Here is a 15,235-nt window from a genome sequence, read left to right on the forward strand (position 1 = left end):
TCTGCCCACCATAAATCAACTAGGACTCATTGCCTTGAATGTAGCTTGCAAATGAAACCAAAAGCAAGCGAAAAAAATTTATCTTGTTTGAGTTATAGTGTTGTGAATTTTACCAGTCATTTTGACTGGTCACGGTCCGAGTGTCCATGGCGAAATTTTTCTCGCTTATTAAAAGAGCTAGAAAAATAAAAAATACACAGTTTTGTAGAGATTCAAAATTCATGAAAAGTCGTATTTTTTGCGAATTTTTAAAGCGTAGTGTTCAAAAGATATTCAACAAACAAAGGGTCCCACCAGTCATTTTGACTGGTGCGGTCTTTCTAGTGTTAATGAATACGGTGTGTAAATACATATAATCTTTTTAAATTTACCTATTCGAATATAAAACAATGTACCAAATGGCTGCAAATTCTCTACTGCCACAGGAATCGGCATATTCTCAATCAGTTTTGTATGACTACATTTTCAAAAAGAACATCTTCCAGGCTTTTCCAGAAAAAGAGTTTCATACATGTCGGGAATTCCCGGGAATGAAACTACGATTCCCGGGAATCGGGAATTCCCGAATTTTTCAAATTCCCGGGAAATCCCGGGACGGACACTCTAATATCTTTCATTATCGAGTTGAAAATTGTTGATTTTTTCTTATTTTTATTTTGACCAAATAGATAATTTGTGTCAGGAGACTCAATAGAATGCTCACGTTTTTCGATCTAATGAACATTTTTCAATATACACGCGTTAATAACTGACCGGATTCTAAATGAGCATGACCTTGTTATTGAATTTTTTTTTCATGTTCGGAAAAAATATAATTTCAATGCATTTGGGTTTCTGGGGATTGTGTGGGGCCGATCTGTTAGCCACACGCACACTGCCTTGATCACTATCGAGTATGTCGCTCTTGTCGGACTTCAACCCGATGCCCGCTCTCTGACGTACGTACATACGAGCCGAGCAACATTGCCGCATTCGTGGGTCGGCTTTCGGTCAAGTGAGTCGCGTGTGTATTGCGCTCGCGTATCGGGTGATTCCCCTACTACGAAGTTGATGTTGCACATTGGCGACCTAGACAGGACTGTGGAACCAAATTTTTGTTGTTTAGGTAGGGAATCACCCGACGCGAGTTTCCTTTTTGATAGTTAAAAAAAAAGTAAAAGTTGTTAGAAAAAGTGAAAGTGAAAAAAGTATGGTGAAAACAAGCGTGCTGGGAGTCCGCTTGGTGGAGGAAAATGGCGAGACGAGAGTCCGCCGAAAGAACTTAAAAAAAGATGCAAGCGCGTTGAGAGTCCGCTTGGCATCTTCTGAAAAATGGTGAGACGAGAGTCCGCTTGAAAATTGAATAGATGCAAGCGCGTTGAGAGTCCGCTTGGCATCAATTGGAAAAAAATGGCGGACGAGAGTCCGCTAGAAAATTGGAAAAATGCAAGTGCGTTGAGAGTCCACTGGCATCAATCGACAAAATGGCGAGACGAGAGTCCGCCAGGAAAGTTAAAAGATGTAAGTGCGTTGAGAGTCCGCTTGACATCAGTTGAAAAATTGCAAAACGGGAGTCCACCGGGAAAAAAGATATGAGCGCGTTGAGAGTCCACTCGGCATGAATTGTTAAAATGGAGAGACGAGAGATGCACCAAAGATGCAAGCGCGATGCCCGCTTGGCATCAATTCGAAAAACGTAAAAACGAGAGTTCACTGGGAAAATAGAATAGTTCCGATATAAAACTTACAAAAGGATGCAAGTGCGGTGGGAGTCCGCTTATCAAAATACGAAAAAGCCTGCTAGGAGTTTGCTTGAAACACAAAGCTGGAAACATAGCTGCATAAGTAACAAATGCATTTGCACTTGTCAGGAAAATAAAGCTATCTGGGAGTTTACTTAATAAAAACAATGGCGAGATGAAGTTCCGCGAGAAAACAAGTGCTTTTAGTACAATTATCAATGTTTGGAAAACGCATGTTGGTTGCCCGATTGGTATAGTTTAAGAAAAGCGCACTGTTAAAAATGATAATTTTCTTTAGTAATCGGATTAGAAAGCGAAAAAAATTATAATATAAAAAAAAAGAAAAATTAAGAGGAAAGTGTATTGTGTTTGTGAAATATATACAGCACACGAAGAATAAATAGCAAACAAGCTAAGCCGCCAAAAATGTAGCTATTCGAAAATTATACGAATACGACAATAAATGGAAGTGTTCTACTAGGAAGAGTAATTTTGGTGGGTTCTATGACTATTGAAAAAAAAAAGAAAAGGAAGAAAGAGTACTTAAGCCCTCTTGATAAAATTGGTATTGTACTTTAGGAAATTTGTGAAGCTTGGAGGTAATGCGGAAGTTTCATTTCACGATTATGAGACAACTAGCATAACAAAATCAATTTGTACAATTGGAAGTTTACTTCTAAAATTCTTAAGAAAGACTGGCTTTAATTTCGCATTTTGGAATTAAATAAAAGGAAACCTTGTAGCGCGGTAAGGAATCAAGAGAGAATCTAGGCCCACTTTAATATTTAAAATGTTAATATAAAAAAGAAAAAAAAATGAACGTTAAGTAAGTAATGCCGAAAGAAGCGTGCGGGAGTCAGCTAGTTGACAAAAAAATGAGCATGATGCAGAGCCAACAGATAAAAAGTGCAGTCTGATTTTCGTCTTTATAATAAACTAGCTGACCCGGTAAACTTCGTTTTACCTTTTCCTTAATTACTCATTAGAAAATGTAGAATCTTTCAAGTTGATTTTGTATGGGAGCCTCTCTTCCATAAAAAAAGAGATTCTAGAAACTTTTACACAAACAATCACTTTCCCAAAAAAAAAAACCCTCGGATACCAAAGATCACTTCATTTCGACCGTCCGTTTATACGTGATGGTGTTACAAAGAAAACGCCTCCATTTTTATACATAAGATGTGATGAGAGCCCAATTGAAAAGTTTTAAAATATTAAAATTCCGCGCTCTAGAATATTAAAAAATTGAGTTTATGTAACTATCAGTAGTAACTATGATGAGTTTTAATCGAAAAAAAAAAATTTATCGGTCGAGATAAACGAAGCATGTCAGATCGGAGTACGACGGCACATTTAATATCTCAGAATCTTAGTTATAATGAAGTTGTTTGAAGTTGAAGTGTTTTCTTACTTTCAAGACCGAGGAAAATGTATTCGAAGTAATTCGGAAAACAAAAGGCAACAAGAAAATTGTATCTAGAAAATTAGAAAATAAAAACAATTAAAAAAAGTTTTTTCGACATTAATAATCGTTGCTACAAATCAGTCTGCTTTGATATCTCAGACGAACGTTAATTGAATGTTGATTTTTTCTTATTTCAACTCGAATTGGAGGAAAACGTAATCTATATCTAAACTTTAGTCAGTGGAGAGGGATTCATGCAAAATATGAAAATATTCGATGATTCGGTTGGTGCAGACCACTTTAATGGAGTGCTACCTTAATGTCATCTCGATAATTTAAATCTTGTTTAACAGAGAAGCTGTAAAAATATTTCACATAATTTTATTTATGCAAATTGCATTAAAAAAAATCTGATAACTAGAAAAAAATGGTCTTAGATGCTCTAAATATAAAAAAAAATAATGAAATAAAACTTATGTAGAATCCATGGACAGCTCTAGTATTTGCTCTAAAATAAAAGCAATCTCATCAAAAAACGACGGGTTTAAGGAGTAGATGGTTATTTGAAGTCACATTTTATCCACCGAGTGTAATATCCTTATGGTATGCTTGACGCTCAAAAAAGGATCTAATTTATTTACACTCATATGCAGATTTACACTCAGTGATCAATTATGTACCGTTTTCTATCGAGCATCCGTTGCAATTGAAGGTCGAACGCGCTCCCGAATTAATGAGCCATCGGATGCGCATCTCACACGCACACTAGTACAGATTTTGTTGTTGTTGTTGTTGTTAATTTACCTAGAAAAGTTAAGATATTTGGTCTACTAATTGGTACAGATACTGCATACCACACCAAAAAGACCACATTCTGATGCGTATTCAGACATAAATAATATTATCACCATGAATATGGAGTTTTCGAATGTCAAAAACCTTTAAAGCGAAATTTCAATGAATCTTAAAAAAAAAAATTTTTTTATTTAAAACTCCACAAGCCTTGGCTTTGTGGATTGGTAGGTGTAAAAAAAAGAAAGAGAAAAATGCTATATAAATTATTGAGTTTACAAAACTGTGCTGAAAGTCATAGATATGGAAAATACTGATATTCTTCTAATTTGTTACGTATAACCTTTTTTCGTGGTTGGTTCAGTACTTGACTGGAAAGTATAGAAAAGATAGTACAGAATTCAATGTAGTTACGCTGGTGCTTACTCGTGCATGCCCCGCGTGACTTAAACCGGAGCTGAGCATAAATCGAGTCTGCTCTGGCTCTCTCATCTTTGCTATATGCACACATTCAAAACGCGTGCTTCGGCAACACGAAGACTAGTTTATCATGTCGGAGTTATAAATATATTTTTTCAGGCATTGGAACCGCCAACGGTTTTGTGTTATTGTTTGGTTTTGTGTTGGTGCGAATTAGAGACTGAAAAAATATCACTCAACTTTGAACAGATCTTGTGAGATTGAAAATGTTGCTTTAACATTTCTATCTCCATCATTCCACACTGAATGATCTGAAGACTGATGTTGATTCAACTTATATATTCCTGATTTTCCTGTGAGAATTAGAACAGAGAAAACCATGAAAAATTAATAGTCAATTTACGCTTATCAGTCACGTCGTATCTTTGTTAGCAACAAGATATAAGGACTTTCTATGGCGTTGGGATGGTGGATTCGCCTACCAAAATAAATAAATAAATAAATCTTATGTTATCAGTTATAAGGTAACTGGCATCCATGCTTTCAGGGTTGAAATTTGTGATCATCAACCAAAATTTAATGTTAACATTTATTGTTCCCTTAACTCACTAAAGAGTAGTCTTTTCGGGTTTCCGATGTTGATTATACCTTTCATGTTGATTTTAATATGGAATAAATATTCATATGTTGGATCAATCGGTTTTCTGGTTCAATTACTTGCTACTTGCTGGATCGTTTCATTAAATGAAGTTAAGCTTATTTCCGATTTTCAACGGAGCTGTTGGCGGAAGTCCATTCTTAGGACATTGTTGTAGACGAAAAGAGAAACTGGACTATATCAAAAGCAAAGCTATTTTCTTTGTTGAGTAATGACCTGGATTGCTATTAAATTATTCAAATTGAAATCATTCAGCTTATGTTCTTTCCATGAAACATTAGTTTGCTTTCGATTCCTTCGACCTCGGATCCACAAAGGGAAAATAGCCCTTCGAAGATAAACTATCTATTGCAACTGATAACCATGTAGCACTTTGACGGTTACATCAATTCTTTAGGACAAAGCGATTCAAAAGCATGAATATGCTCGGCATATTTGCAGATTGAACGAACAAAGGCTTCACTAGAAAGTTCATAGGCATAACACATTTTGAAAATTTGTCAATTACAGTTAATGCTGGAATGGGACTTTAACTAAAGTCTTGGGAAGACAATAACACCCAGATTATTGATATTACCCCATTAGAATTTAAACAATCTGGTATTCGATTTATAGAAAACGCATTACAATTTGAAGAAAGACAAGTGATACCATGCTACATACACAGAGGAAGAACTGTTGCTGTAAAAGTACTGAAATCTTCGAGTCGATGAGGACCTTCATGGTGATTAAACTTCCGTCCATAAACACATTAAGAACCACGAAGAAATCTTAGCCGAGAAATACTAAAATTCGGTATTCAATATTTCAGGATTCACTGGACCAAACTCTACCAATTTAGCACTCAAAGTATTGAGTTTATTTTTGCAGAATAAAGTTTCATTAAATTTATTTGGTCCACAGAAAGGAGTAAAAGTGGTAAAGTCTTGGAGTAAATGAGAGTTTGATTTAAAAAGCTGAGGAAATTATGAAAATTTAAGTAATGGAGAAACCACTTTTACTAGAAGTAGGTAATTAAATTCCTAAAAATTATATTTAAAAATTAAATGCCGAGAACCATTTCGCGTTGGCTAGATGGACCAAACGTATTTCAAATCGAAACTAGACAACGTTACAGGAAAATAACGTGTCAAGCAGTGATGTCAACCTTCCAGATTTTGTCTGGATCTTCCAGACTTTTTGGACTTTTGCCAGACATTTTTTTAGGTTTCCAGACTTCCAGACTTTTGGCATTTCTTCCAGACAATTCCAGACTTTTGTGTTTGTACATAAATTGTTCTAAGATTCTATGAAAATTCAATTTTGTCATGGAGTAATATGGCAGGAAACAGGGTGGCCACTAGACCGCTGCAAAAAATGACTTTTTGCTCCCATATGTTTTTTCGATGCCTTTTGGGTCACCAAGCATCAGTGTAAAATTTGAGATGATTTAGATGATTCCTGAGTTAGCGCAACGCGTTTCAATTTTGTATGGAAATTTGTATGAAAGAAGAAATTTTTGCACATTAAATCATCCAGAAAATTCAAATAAGCTTGAAATGAAGTAGGTCTTTAATTTTCGGTTTTGACTATTCTTAAGCTTCATTTTTTGCTTACATGACTAGCAGCTAAGCATTTCATGAAAAAAGTTATAACCATTTCAAAATAAAAAATCTGAATCCATTGAAAAATACTCAAAAATGGCAGACTTTGCTTGCTAGATCTGTTAATAATTGCATGAAATGTTTTTGCAAAGGTTTTATAAATCCATAAATTATCTGACAATGCAAAGCAATTTTTTGAGATTTTTTATTTCCATTCTACTGTTACACAGCTTACAAACAAGCAGTAAAAAACGATATAATTAAAAAAATGAATTTTGAAAACAAAAATTTTATAAAACATTGAATATCTTTTCTGGAGTTTAATTTAGGTTTGTGCGTTGTTCATATGAAATGTACTGCAAGAATCAAGGAACATTTTCCATTCAAAGTTATATTTTTAGGAACTTCCAGAATATCTCTAGCGATTTTTGAATGAAAAATTTTGTTTTCCCATACAAATTTCCATACAAAATTAAAACTCGTTGCGCTAATTCAGGATTGGATGGGTCGCTTCCAAAAATTTTATTGCTATTTCTGGCAGCAAAAACAACCAAAAAAAGTTATGGGAGGTGTAAAAATTTAAGAATTTGAAATTTCCATACAAAGCTTGCAGCGGTCTAGTGGCCACCCATTCGGGAAATTCGGGAAAAAGACGGGATTTGGAATCCACCGGGAAAAATGCAGGAAGAAGCCGGAAATTTCTCCCGAAAAGTCGGGAATTTTTGGCTCGGTGTGAGTCTGTTCAATGAAGTTTGAACGAAAAAAGCGAAACAAGTAAAAATTGATTCACAGTTGATCATCAATCTCTTTCCGGTTGGCTTCGACCGATTTCTACCAGGTCGAAATGGATCCTCCTACCGTGTTGGATCGGTTTTGACTAGTTTTTACTTGCTTCTTTGAACAACGGGAATAACCGTAACGAAATCGTTAATCCAGTATGCTCGTTATACTCACTCGAGAGATGTCAAGTCCTATTAAAACAAAAAAAGGAAAACAATCTGTTATAGAAACTATTGCAAATCGGAAGCGAGAGGCAGCCGAGGAGGCGAAACAATTGAAGCTTCTATCCGACGCTCATAGAGAGGAAGGATGATGGACGAAAAAATTTGTACTCGGCCAACGGCCAAATACCGAATATTGACCTTTTGAACTATTCGGCCAAACGAATATTCGGTCGAATACTCCAGAGAGTTTTTAATTATAAAACCAAGAGCAATTATTTCATTTTCCTTATATTTGTTCCATTGTAATACCCCTCATGTTTTGAATCGATCATTTCCAATCAGATGATATTACCATATGATGTATTACAATTACGAGGTCTTTTTCAGGTAGGGGTTTCTCTGATATTCAAAATGTCTTAAATTAATTGAAAGGACATCAGATGACTTGTCGCTGCTAGGGCGTTGGTTACCAAAGATATTAGGATCCTGTGAAATCTGGAACAAAACATGTCAAAGCAGGTGCTAAGCAATTTGAAATTGCTTATTTAATATTGAGTTATATGAAGGTCGAATTTGAGCAAAATATCTTCAAAATAGTAGTTTCAAAGAACGATGATTTTTAACTTAAAAATACCATACTTTCCATCACACGTTTCTACATGGTCGGGCAATTCAGGACGATTTTTGAAAAAAATATAAAAACAAAAGCAAATCTTAGAAATCAAGGTCTAGGTAGGTGGTTTCAGAAATAAATATTTGGATTTTTGTTTTGTTTCCTGTTTTACAAAATCGGGAATTTCATGTCAACATGCGGGAAAAAGTCGGGAAAAATGCGGGAAATCCAAAATGGATTTCGAGTGGCCACCCTGAGGAAATGATTAGTAGAACCTATGAACTATGAATTCAATAAGGGTTCGAAACCTTGGCAAATGCTTTGAGGATGTATGTTAACCCTCCAAAGCCGTTCGGGTCAATATGACCCGAAGCGCACATTTCAAACATCTTTATCATCATTCCAATATACTGATGAACTGGTAGTTTTGACAGACCAAGCATGTTCCATGAAAATAATGATCAAATTAACGCCAAAAAACTAAAATTTGAGTTTTTAAAATCGGTTCATTGAAAAACGAAATACAGCTTAGCAAAGCCTAAACTGGATGTCGTTTTTTTAAAGTAAGATTTTTTTCTACCGGAAGATCTGTCATAGCGGTAAAAACTTTCATTGGACCCCAACATATCTATACATTGTCGGATAGATGGATTCTTGACAATTTCAAACATCAATGAAATAATTAAATACAGAAAAGCTGTCAGAAGTTATGAGTATTTTAAAAATAAAATTGATTTTTCGGACTTTTAACTTTCTGAACCAGTTTCTGAAAACCTGATAATACATATCGACTTTATTTTGAAATTTTGAGTAATTAAAATAAATTACCTACACAATGAATATAATATCATCAAAATCGGTTAACATTTACAGCCAGGAGAACGAAATCAAATTACAACTCATATTTCCCCGAAACGGATATTTAGCGAACGGCTTTGGAAGGTTAAATTGAGACTCAGACAGAGCACGTGACTGATATAGTGACAGAAAATGCTAACATTGAGTAACATTGAGATCTGGGGACCAAAAAAAAAGGTCGCCACCTTCAAAACTTAGGTGTCCAGACATTTGCAGAAATTTCCAGACATTTTTTTAAAATCTTCCAGACTTTTCTGAAAAATAGTTGGCAACCCTGGTGTCAAGTCTATTTTTTTTTTTTAGAGAAGAAGGAGGATGTGTGGGGCCGATCTGTTAGCCACACGCACACTGCCTTGATCACTATCGAGTATGTCGCTCTTGTCGGACTTCAACCCGATGCCCGCTCTCTGACGTACGTACATACGAGCCGAGCAACATTGCCGCATTCGTGGGTCGGCTTTCGGTCAAGTGAGTCGCGTGTGTATTGCGCTCGCGTATCGGGTGATTCCCCTACTACGAAGTTGATGTTGCACAGGGATCCTTGAGGATTCCTTGAACGATTTAGTATGTGTTTGAATTTTTGTCGAATATTTGATTTTCAGCAGTTTTGGGGTATTCCATCAGGAGTTTTCTGTTTTTTTTTTCACAATTCTGCCCAAAAAATTTGAACCACAAGTTGATTCCTTTAATGCAGGGGTGAGCAACGCGCGGCCCGCGGGCCGCATGTGGCCCGCGAGACCCTTTTGTGCGGCCCGCGAAGCTTTTTTCAAATTTTTATGCCTTAACTTTTCTCTACAATGGATTGTTAGAAAATTTTTTATGACATGATCAAATATGTGCTTATCTGCATTTGTCCCGCAATCATTCAGATTCTAAACTTTTTTCTGGCATTTTATGTTTATTATGTTCTGTTCAAGGCGGTCTATTAGCGTAACGTAATTTTGGAGTACTTTTTATTTAGGATACATTTGTCTTTATTATTTAACTCCTAACACTTTGAAAAGCTAAATCCATTAAAGTGAGTCGGAAGAGCAGCCAATTATCGGAAGCTACTCATGATCAAAGGAATTTCGAAATACGTTAGTGAAGTGTTATTCGTTTCAAGCTAAAATATAGTTACATATATGTGAAAAAACATGCTCAGCAGATAGTTTTTTAAAAATTATTCTATCCAATTCGACAAAAAGGCTTGATCTGCTGGCATTCAAATTCTAACAAAAAAAACTTAAACTAAAACCTTGAGAAATATTTCTTGTTTCTAAATATTCACGGAAACTAAGAAAGTTTTATGATTAAGCTTGGGTGAACGATTTTAGATTTTTAATCAACATGAGTCAGCCGGCTTAAAAGTTGGGGCTTTTTTGCGACTCGAGTGAAGTGACTCACGAAATTTCACGTCTTCGTCCTGACTTCAGAAAATACTTCAGAAAAGAAATATGTGTATCGATGAGCTCTGAAGACCAATAACAGTTTATCCAAACGAAAATTTCGAAGCTAGAGAGGCTATTTAAGCCAGAAAAACGATATGAAATTGCGTAAGCCACGTCACTCGAGTCGCAGAATAAGCCACATTATTAGTTCTTGGTAAAAACAATAGATATTTGAAATTCTGTGATTCGACCCAAAAGGTCTTTGACGATTGACGATGACGATCACATTACCAAAGCCATATCATACCTTTGGAAATCCTATCCCAATGATATCTACAAAGATTAAAATTTATAAAAATCTGGATAAAAAATCTAGAATCATGAATGTAGTTCTGAAGAAAGTTGTTTAAAAATATGTGAAATTGAATATTTTTCTGTTATGTCAACAACCTTGATCAACTTTTCAATGTTATGATCCAATACAGAACTTCAATTTGAAAAACAGGCAGGATTTTTACCGTTTGTAGGAAAAAAATTTTGAGGACAAGTTTTACTTGTGGAAATAAAAACAGAAAGTCAATTAGCGATTCAACGACAAACGCTGAAAAGACGGCGATTTCCTTGAATATATATTTTTTTCGCTCTTAGTTATTACCGTGGTAAACTCCAGAAGATTTTTAATGGAGCCGCTGACAAATAGTACCGTAGGTTTTAACAAGAATGTTGTAAGAATGAATGTTCGCCAAAAAGTACTACTGAAAAAATTGAGAGAATTCAAAAATGACAAAGATGTAGTAATGTAACTTTTCAATATTGGGCATTAAAAAGTCGTGTTGAATTTCTGTTTTTATACACATGAATATCCTTTTTCAGATTTGTTTTCGCAAAAACTTTTTAGTTTTAAAAAATTACGTGAAGCTCTGCACAGTCTACTTTGCGCTCTCGTCGGGTACGGTTCATTCTTTCTCCTCTCTGTAGTCAGAATCATCCACGTATTTGATAAGTTGAAAGATAATGTTAGAACAAGTGTTGTGACCTGTGTGTTCAAATGTTTTAATCAAAGCTACATAAAATCAGATTCTCAAAAGAAATTTTTCTGAAGCGGCGAAATTTAAAGAATCTGGTTGGTTGGGAGATGTGGCAGCGATAAAGCATAAAAAAGCAAAGGAAGTGGTAACAGAATTTGAGCCGCCGCGTTTGTTCCATCTCTTGATGAATTTTCCACGAAAATAATAGTTTGATGAGCTTTTTGGTGTTTTTGGGTGAAAAAAGTGATATCACTAGAAGAATATGAAAGAAAATTATGAAGGTGAAGAAGTGTCAGTTGTTGGAAAAAAGTAAAAGAGATTAGCTTAATTTTCTTTGTGAGCTATTTTAAAGGCACTAATTCCGTTCGGCTCGTTAAAGTGAAATAAATTGGGCATTGTCTGAAGAATGTAAAGCTATCAAAAGAATTTAGGGTCAAACAGATTCATAATCAGTTCAGAGAAAATTTTGAAAAAGTGAAGGTGATATGAAGAAAAATGTTCCTTTTCTATTCGTTTCCGAAAATAATTAAATTTCAATGTGGATTCAAACCAGAAATGAAATTCTACCCTTTCCGAAACTTGATCGAACGTGACACTATCCACGAGAAGTCTTGTGCAAACATGATTCGATCAAAGCAAGCGACGCATACGCCCACCATCAATCGGAGATGACGGAAACATCCAGACGGCGGCAACGCTATTCAAACCGTATGGAGCACATCTGTCAGATTTCTTCTCTGATTTCTCTCGTTTTGACCGATTTAAGCTTTTTTCTTCAGATTTAAGCTTTCGTCTCCTATCTTCTCAAGGTAAAAAAAGCTTAAATCTGAGGAAAAAAAGCTTAAAAACGAGATTCACGACCACTTATTTAAAAGATGTTGGTCACACGATACATAGACAAAACGTGTAACGTTGCCTCCCTCTGGAAACATCCCGCCATCCCGCCAATGAGAAATTTACAACTACGCAGTGCTCTCTCTCTCTCTATATCTTTTCTACTTTCTCTGCGTGAATTCTTATTTTTTCTGTCAGCAACGTCTTTTACTCGTTTTTGGGTTTGTTCGCCATCGAATGCATATGCATCAGCCTAGCATGTGAGATTTCGATTGTGTTTTTGGCGATGACAGGTTGAGTTGAGGGGTGGGTTCCTCTAAGTGGTTTTGAGTGAGGCGCATGCTTACCAGTTCAAAGGTAACTAGGATAAAGGTCTTAACCTAAGAGTGCGTAGTGCCTAAGATTTTGTGTGATGAGAAGAGCAAATTTATTTGCAATCAACCGAAAAAAATGTATAAAAAAAAATCGTTGAACTTCTGCGGATTTATAGGCAGCGAGGAATTGTGAACCTGAACCATGGTGAGATCGTTTCATTTTATTTTCATACCATTTAAAATTATTTCAATTGTATATAAGAATGTTCAATTAGTTGCCAGCTGGCCGGGTATATACACGGATGCCGGAATACCCGAGTAAAATTTTAACATTAAAAATGTTATAAATTTTAAACTGGCTGAGTAGCTAATTGATTCGTTCTCCCAAAATAAACTTACATAGACACGAAATACATTCACTCCATAACAGCTCATACGAAGCCATGGTGCCGGGTATGGTATAAACTGCATTGGAAAATAATGCAAATAAATCCATACTTTGGTCAAACTGCGGTGAATCCGTGCACCCATGGTGGATTACCTACATACATACATACATACATACAAAAAATTACGTGAAGCTCTGCAAATTACTGAAAAAACGTCATTTTAAGTGCGGCCCGCCGACAAGATTTCAAATTAAAATTGGCCCGTTGGTTCAAAAGGTTGCTCACCCCTGCTTTAATGCCATCTAAAACCACTCAACCCACATCGTCACAAAAATAATAATTGTAATATTATACAACAAGCATCGATGCGTTCAACCGTTATTAAAAAAAGAAAGTGTTTTTTTTTTTCATGTGTAGTTCTCTGTAGTTAGTAATGTCTCCAAATATCCTATTTTATTCATTTTTTCTATGATTTTAGTAAGCTATAAGCTATTTAAGAAACTGTTTTCTAAATTCCGAAGCACAGTTAGCGATTAAGCTTGGCGATTTTTTTTTATTGTATAATCCACCTGCTCGATGAAGTTTAGCTCATCATCGACTTGCACTCCTAAATACTTTGTTTGACGTACTCATTCGATCACACATCCGCCAATTAGCAGACTTGGGCAATTTTGCGGTTGCCTTTGTATGAGAAACTCAGTTATGTTTTCCAGATCAACATTTGCTTCATGCATTATTAGTTCTAAATTTTTACCAGTAGAATAAGACACTGAACCATCGGCAAACAGTCTCAGGTGAACGTGTTGTAGGCACATTTTAAGTCGTTGAAGTATCCTGGGTCCCATTCTTTTTACTGTCCCATATGTTTTTCCGATGCCTTTTTGGTCACCAAGCATCAGTGTAAAATTTTAAAAGATTTGGTTGAATCCTGAGTTAGCTCAACGCGTTTCAACCTTGCATGGAAATTTGTATGGAAGAAGAAATTTTTGAACATTAAATCATCCAGAAAATTAAAATAAGCTTGAAATGAAGTTGTTCTTTGATTTATGGTTTAGTTAGACTATTCCTAAGCTTAATTTTTTGCTAGCAAGACAAGTAGATAACATTTCATTAAAAAAGTTGTAACCATTCAAAAATAAAAATCCTAAAAGTATTTAAAAACTTTACTTGCTAGAGTTATAATAATTATATTAAATGTTTTTGCAAAGGTTATATAAGTCAATGAATTCCCTGCCTATGCAAAGCAATTGTTGGAGATTTTTTTCTCATCGTACGGTTACACTGCTTTCAAATATGCAGTCAAAAACGTTAATATAAAAAATTAAATTAAAAAAATTCTGGGGTACAAGTTAGGTTTGTGCTTTGTTAAATTGCACTTCAAAGTTCAAGCAATATTTTTCATCCAAAGTTTTATTGTTTGGAACTTTCAGTACATCTCTGGCGATTTTTAAATGAAATATTTCGTTTTCCCATACAAATTTCCATACAAAATTAAAACTCGTTGCGCTAATTCAGGACTGGATGAATCGCTTCCATAACTTTTATTGATATTACTGGCAGCAACAACAATCAAAAAACTTATGGGAGGTGTAAAAATTTCACAATTTGAAATTTCCATACAAAGCTTACAGCAGTCTAATGTACATAAAAATGCATATTAAATTCAATATTTATCAAAAAAACGAGTAAGTCATATTCAAAATGTCGAATACAGTGCTCATATGCATCAACGATAAATTCAACGAATTTTTTTAATATAATAAATGTTATGTAGAAATCCGTTGGATTTTTTTTAATTCATTCAACGGTTTCTGGAATCACTTGAACTTTTCATAAACTGTTCACACTGAAGCGATTTCCAGCTAAATCTGTTGCGAATCCTTACTGGTAAGGAAAGCTAAGCTATACTTCAAGTTCACAAGATGGATTGCAAAAGCAGCAGCCACACTCATCTTTTGTTCACAAATGGATGTGGTTTTCCAGAAAAAATAATAAAATAAAATTCGTCGTCATTCCTCTTCCGGAGAAAATATAAAAGAAAGGGCTTCCCAATAAATCTACTCCAATAACCGAAAAATCACTTTTCAAAACTCTTCTTCTCCGCTCCACTCTTATTTTCGGAAGCCCCTTACAAGTCAAATGTTCTTGAAAATCCCATTCAACAATCGAGCACCACGTGACATGTTCCCTATGTTATATGATGTGGTCCTCAACATCTCCCCACACACTCATCTAAGTAGGCTAGGCTGGCAGCCATCGCTCGTTTGAAATTGGGCTGTAATTTCTGGCTGAGTGCTGCCGCTTAG

Source organism: Uranotaenia lowii, chromosome 3 (genome assembly GCF_029784155.1).
Source record: "Uranotaenia lowii strain MFRU-FL chromosome 3, ASM2978415v1, whole genome shotgun sequence".
Classification (NCBI taxonomy): Eukaryota; Metazoa; Arthropoda; class Insecta; order Diptera; family Culicidae; genus Uranotaenia; species Uranotaenia lowii.